General features: G+C 34.1%; 1 long non-coding RNA gene across 4 annotated transcripts; it reads left to right on the top strand.

Annotated features, from left to right (window-relative positions):
• Window positions 1–225: 225 nt before the first annotated feature.
• On the top strand, window positions 226–2,559 carry LOC146898843 (uncharacterized). 4 transcript variants are annotated; one of them, XR_015023515.1, is made up of 3 exons: window positions 226–417; window positions 1,889–1,988; window positions 2,090–2,559. It is a non-coding gene; the product is annotated as an uncharacterized LOC146898843 (long non-coding RNA). The 4 variants fall into 4 exon arrangements; XR_015023517.1 differs by lacking the exon at window positions 226–417 and adding an exon at window positions 936–1,210; XR_015023516.1 differs by lacking the exon at window positions 226–417 and adding an exon at window positions 945–1,167.
• Window positions 2,560–6,753: the final 4,194 nt, after the last annotated feature.

Below are 6,753 nucleotides of genomic sequence, written 5' to 3'. Positions count from 1 at the left end.
TCCCAAATCCGTCCCAAAATTGTGAGAAAATTTTATGACGTATTCAAACAGGGTTTTTTCCCACGAATTTCGTACGAATTTCCTTAAAAAACAAATCCGTCCCAAAACCGTGTGAAACATTGAGACGGATTTCAGACGGATTTGAGGGTTTTTATTTCATTTTTATTAATTTTGAAAATTTCATGTCCCCCTGCACTCATAAAATTTCCATCCCGTGTACTTCTCTCTCTCATAACCAATCTCACTCTCTCATAACCCTAAAATCAATTTCACAATCAATTTAGCAAGCTCTTCAATCAATTTCTTCCAAAAGCCAGTTTTAAGATTTCTCAAGCTCTTCAATCAACTTCTCAAGCTGTTCAAGTTTCGATTCTCTTCTCTTCAGATTTGAGGATTCTCAGTTTCAAGCTTTTCAAGGTATTATTATTCACTCTCTCTATTATAATATGTGTTCTCTTCAACAAATCAACCATGTTCCCATAAACTTGTACCTGATTCTTGGTTCAATTTATTGGGTTTATTTTGTTTTACTTATTAGGGTTTTTAGTGTGCTTAACCATCTGGACCTGGATTCACCTTTGTTGTTGAAATATATTGTGGGTTTTTGCTGTTCCAATTATGGGTTTTGTGTTTTTAGGTGTTGTGTTGCTTCGGTGGGTGGATTTTTTTTTCCCTTAGTATTGGTTTTAAGTGTTGTTTTGCTTAGGTGGGTGTTGCTTTGGTTTATATTGTTTGCTAAGATCCATACTCATGTTAAGATTGATTCCTATGTGTTTCTTGATTTTTGAAGTTTTAATCTTTCGGTGGTTTTTCGATGATTTTTGAAGTTTTAACACGCACCGACTGTACTCACATGACACGATTATTACCAAATGACAATATTATAATTAAAATAATGTAAATAATTATTCCAATAACATCCTTGACACCACTATAAATAAACTCTTAGAGGGAACACATCAAAACATATAGTAAACTAGATCCAGTTAGCTAAGCATTTGGTTAATTAATTAGGAGAGTATGTGCTCTTGCTGGTAGCTTTCTGTTACTGCTGGTTTTCTGTTTTTTGGCATCAGTCTCGGTTGGTTGAGGTACTGTGTGGTGTGCTGCTGTGTTTTTTGCGGCTGTAGTAGTTCTGTTGTGGTACTGTCTGCGGTTCTGCTGTAGGTATAATCTGCTGGTGCTTCTGTGATGCTGCTATGTGCTTTTGGTACATGTTGGGTTTTCTGTTGTTGTTTATTGTTCCTGCCCTTGTTTATTGTTCAGCACTAACCATTACAGAAAATATATGCTTGATGTTTAAGGGACACACATGTGTTAACAAAACTAATCCCATATTCATAACTTAGTGCTGACTTGTTTAAGGGATTAGCACTAATCCCATATTCCGTTAACACTAAATCTAGCAATTTCACTTACACACTCATGAACCTAATACCATTACATAGTATTAATGAAGTATTTAAGGGACTACTTAACCTTCAAATATATGCTTGACCTGTACACATTATTTTTTGAAACGGGGTCAGTTCACAGTAACTCACGGCTTAGATGTATAATTTCATAACGTAGTGCTGACCTGTTTAAAATCTAGCAATTTCATAACTTAGGTTCATTAATACCATTACAGGTCAACACTAGTCCCTTAAATAAAAAATAATGGGTATTCATAACTTGTGTTAACAAAAAATGCTTTGATGTTTTATGTTGATTTGATTTATATGAAAACTATTAGTATCATGTTGATTTGATTTACTGCTGCCATGAATCATGTATTAATCAATTGTGATGAGATTCAACCCTATATTGAGTAAGTACTTTCTAAAATAAAAATTTCTTCATTTCCTAACTGTGATAATTATAATTGAATTACATTATGTAACAATAGGATCTTTGTCGAGACACCTCGGATAACTCATCCTAATATGAGTGGTGAACATACTGATAATTGCATTGAAGAAAACTTTGCAGCATGGTTAAAAGAATATGTAAGTATATTTTGAATACTTTTCAGCATATTGATTACATATATATTATTTTTTACGCGTTCTTTTAGTAACACTCTTATTGTTGGATGATTTTTGAATAGGTTGACAATCCTTCAAATAATGTGCTAGATCCAAATATACATGCTTTAGCCATTTGTTTTTTAAGAATTGTAAAAACATGGCCTATTTACTTTATGCCATTTGTTTTTCTGGTGTGGTTTTATTGTTAGTGCTGGTCTAATTGCCTTGGTTTGTTGGGTTTGTTTTGCTTGGGAGATTTTGTGCGGCTACTGCCTTTTCAGTTGGTGCTGACTGCGGGTCCTGTGGTGCTGTGGACAACAACTGTTATGCTGTGACAGCAACTATGTTGCTGTGTTTTTGCTATGACAGCATCTGGTCCAGCAAATATTTTGTGGTTCTGGCACAGGTTGGGGTGGTTTTGTTTGGGTGTTCGGGTGTGAGGCAGGGATATGCTAGAACATTGAACACATATATGAATCTAGTTTGTATAATTTTGTTTTAGACAATGAACATTTGTTTACTCTTGAATTATTATTTATTTTTATTTGAATCAAGTATGTATTATTGAATATGAATTTTACGAATTGAATTTATCTCAAACTCAGTAAAATAAATTAATTTTGTTGCAATTCTGTACAAAAAAAAAACAAACTTATAATCTCTCCAGGAAAGCGTGGTAAGTATTTTAAGGTTCCTTAATTTCGTCCGAAAATCGTTGGAAAATTTGTCTGAATGCCGTAGGAAATTAAACGCAATACCGTCTGAAAATCTTTGGAAAATAAACTTAATTCCGTCCGAAATCCGTTGGAAAATAAATTTTATTCCGTCCGAAATCCGTTGGAAATTATATTTAATTCCGTCCGAAATCTGTAGGAAATTATATTTAATTCCGTCCAAAATGCGTCCGAAATCTATTCCAGTGTCCCACAAACTTAAACTTCAGAGTTTGTGTGAAAATCGTGCGAAATCTGTCTGAAACATTTTTCGGACGGAATTTGGGATAGAATTATGATTTGCGACGCGGCTTTTTCGGACAGCGCCCTATCCGTCCGAATTCCGTCCGAAAACACATTTCCGTCCGAAATCAGTGGGAATTGTCCGTAAATTCCGTCCCAAAACCGTCCAAAATTTCGTCCGAAAATGACCTTTTTTTAGTAGTGAGAGTGCTTAGAAAATATCTGGCTTGAAAGCCAACCCACTCATGATATTTCACATGTCTTTGAACCCAAGATATATCTTGTGAAATAAATTTGTTCTCATCCATCAACACAAACTTTAGATTTCAGAGGTGGTCTCTCCCATGTGTAGTTCAACATGGGAAGTCAATGCTAGAGGCCTTCCTATATATGATAACAAGGCCATAATGAGTTACACAAATCTGACACGACGAAACTCCTTGTTCCCATCAGCTACGTGCATTGCTGAAGGAAAGCTCGTCTTTGGAAGACGTCTTTGATTCTTCCATTCTGACTGACCAAATTCTTGGAACTTATTTTAAGGTTAGAGTTTTGAGTGGCAAACTAAGCATATGTAGCACCGACACTTTAAATTGAAAGCGTTTTAATGTAACTGGATTCAACTTGAAATGTGTGGTTACTTTTAATTACATCTATTTTCTCAAACTGGTACTTCATAGAGAATTCTTCATAGAATGAAAGCTCATGTGTTCGGTGCTTGTGTCAGTGCTTCATAGAGATACTTGAAGAGAATTCTTCTGAGATAATTTCCACCATTTGCAAGAGACGCAAAGATAACATCAACCCCTGGCTCCACCTGTGCCACTCACTCCTTGTCTCCATCCACTTCCTCCACCACTGCATCGGGTGCTGCTACTACTGTCTCTTGCACTCCATGGGTTCGCTTACCACTGGATGCCCCTACAAAGCTGTGCTCTAATATGATCTAACTCTAGTCAAATTGGCACATAAATTGCAAGGGTTTTGAACCCTTTCTAAGTTAATTAGTTTCAAATTTAGGGCCTAGACTCTGTGGGTTTGCATTGATTGTAACACCTCAAAACTTCAGTGATATATCCTTTATCTGCATGTGCCGGAAAGAAAAAAGACACTCAGATTAACATTAATTCGTTTGAAGTTGTAATTATGTAACACAGATGCCAAAATTCTCTAAGTATCCTATCCTAGCAGTAAAAAAATAATGACAACAAATGTGCAAGAAAATAAGACACTTTATATAATTGAAAATCCATTTAATGTACCTCATATATTTTGGGCAAACAAGTTACAGAACCTTTTGGAGGAATAATGTGTTTCTGTTTTTCTTGTTATCATTCGGCTTTGTTGACGAAACCTCCTTTTATAGAGCAATTTCTTCGGTTCTTCAATTTATTTTCATGAGAATCTAAAAGAGAAGAACATTATATCATTAGTTCAGTGTGAGTACATCATGACTATTTATTAAAAGAATTGAAGCGATTTAGTTATTAAATTTTTTGAAGCATAAAAGTCTAATTATGATATGTTTTCTGCACCTAAAACTATAGTAATGGAGCCTTCTACTAATATTTTTAAAATATAGGGTGTCCAACTTGTGGACTATGAAGCACTAACATAGATACTGACACTCGACACAACACATATACAAACACGAGACACTAACAATAATTTTAGAAAATAATATAGTCATGATAGTGTCGTGTTGGTTTCAGATACAGATACATACTAGACATGCCATCGATCTGAAGTGTTGATGTTGCTTAGCTCACAAAAGTGTGTCACAACTTTTCATCAACTTTAGCTTTAAGGCTATTTTCTTTGGTTCCACATGGCTTCCTCAATTTAATGACCTGTTTTTGCAACCTATAACCGTTCAATCACTGCAATATTCATAAAATAGTTACCACTGGTGTATGCATGTAACCTTTCCCATCGATGCTACTGGTGTTTATTTTCAGCATGTAAGCACGTTATATATCACGACCAAATGGAGCAGGCTTTACTTATAAACCTTTCCTTTTTGTAATGTAAGTACGGTTAATTATCATGCAACCAAAACAAAGATTGTTACTTATCTTAATGAATGAATATTGACCAACCAAAATACACTAACATGGTTGGATGTGTATAATAATACCCTTTAAAGAGAAAACTATGAAAGTGTAGATTATATTTCATCGGTAATTCTGCTAAGTTACTAAAGTAGAATGAATATCCTCAGATGCTGAGATTACATTGGAACAAATTAATGAGAAGTACATATTTTGAAAATTTCATTTTCGACAAGTCGCACCTTATGCTGATTTGCATAGTAATATCTTAATAGCAATACTTTCTTAATCCACAAGTCATGTTCCATAATTATTATCATAAATGATAATCCAGTATACATTATAAAATAACATATAATGAATTAGAAAGGAACATAATCTGTCAAAAAGGTAATGATATTTCAGTATTAATGATAATCCAATCATATTTTCTATCAATTCCTAGCAATTTATGCTTACGAATCACATGAATGGAATTTGGTTCTTTACCTTATCATTCTCGTTTAAACACATAACTTGTACTTGATGGTTCTTTCATGCAAAAGAATATTGATGCAGATAAAGTCATTACAGTGACTACAAAGCCTTAAATTAGAGAAAGATTGTAGAGAAATGTATTACTATTCCTGACAAGTAAATTGACAATTATATTAATTATGAAATAATATGAATTACATGGAGGCATACACACAAGACTAATATATGAAATCAGAACGACTAACTAGCATTTCGATAAAGGATTAATGCTAGTGTCCTGTTTTGACACAAGTGATTTGTCATCAGAAGCTGTTGTAGCATGATCGTCATAAGGTAGATGTTGTGCAATGTCTTCCATTATTTTCTGGTACTCCAATTTTACCGCATAAAAGGATGGATTATCCAAAATTATCTCTGGATGTTGGCTTTAGAACTTAAAGCGTGCATAGTTAACTATTACAGTTGAGTCGCAAAGTCGAGATAATATTGATCCTCGTTCAAATAGTTCTTATCTTACTTCCCACTTTTTCAATCCAACTGATACAAATTTGACGATCTTCAATCAGAAGCTCCTAGAGAGAGGAAGAGGCAGACGATGTCTAGATATAACAAAACCGGAGCCCAACTGGACCCATTATAGTAGAACCTCTTGATATGGTTTTCTGTGTGAGATACTACACAGCCGAAAAATGTAATAGATGTATCATATGTGACCACTAACCTAATGAAAACGAAACCTGTAAAAAAGGATCACTGTTACAGGAATCATTTGCATGTTAATAATTAAGCAGTAAACATAGGTGTTTTAATATCAAAATAGCTGAATGAGTCTAGAGAGGATAAGAACTAACAAAGCTCCAAACAAGAAATGGACCTATAAATCTGAATTAAAAAGTTATCTTGCACAAGTACTTTCAAAGGTATACATCTGAGGGGAGAAAAATAGTTTTTCTCAGTCCCATTTGCAAGCAAAACACTATTTTTTCTGTCTGAATTGGATCCACGATATAAATATTTTAGTTACTGGACATTGTAGCAAATCCTACGACGATATTCTCATGAATCATGAATTGTATAAGATAATAATATCAACATCCTCACATGTTAATTACATGGAATCTACAGTCACAGTTCAAATCAATACACGGCAAGTACCATTATTTGGAAAAGATAATGTATGAACATTGTAATTGAAAATAAGAAAGGTGTATGTTCAATCCAGCTTCCTTAATAAATATGCAACTTGAACTTCTTTTGTCA

Source organism: Medicago sativa, chromosome 8 (assembly GCF_051527215.1).
Source record: "Medicago sativa cultivar Bolivia chromosome 8, Bolivia_mono, whole genome shotgun sequence".
NCBI lineage: Eukaryota > Viridiplantae > Streptophyta > Magnoliopsida > Fabales > Fabaceae > Medicago > Medicago sativa.
The sequence above is the reverse complement of the archived record's forward strand: the minus strand, read 5'-3'. Positions and strand labels throughout refer to the sequence as shown.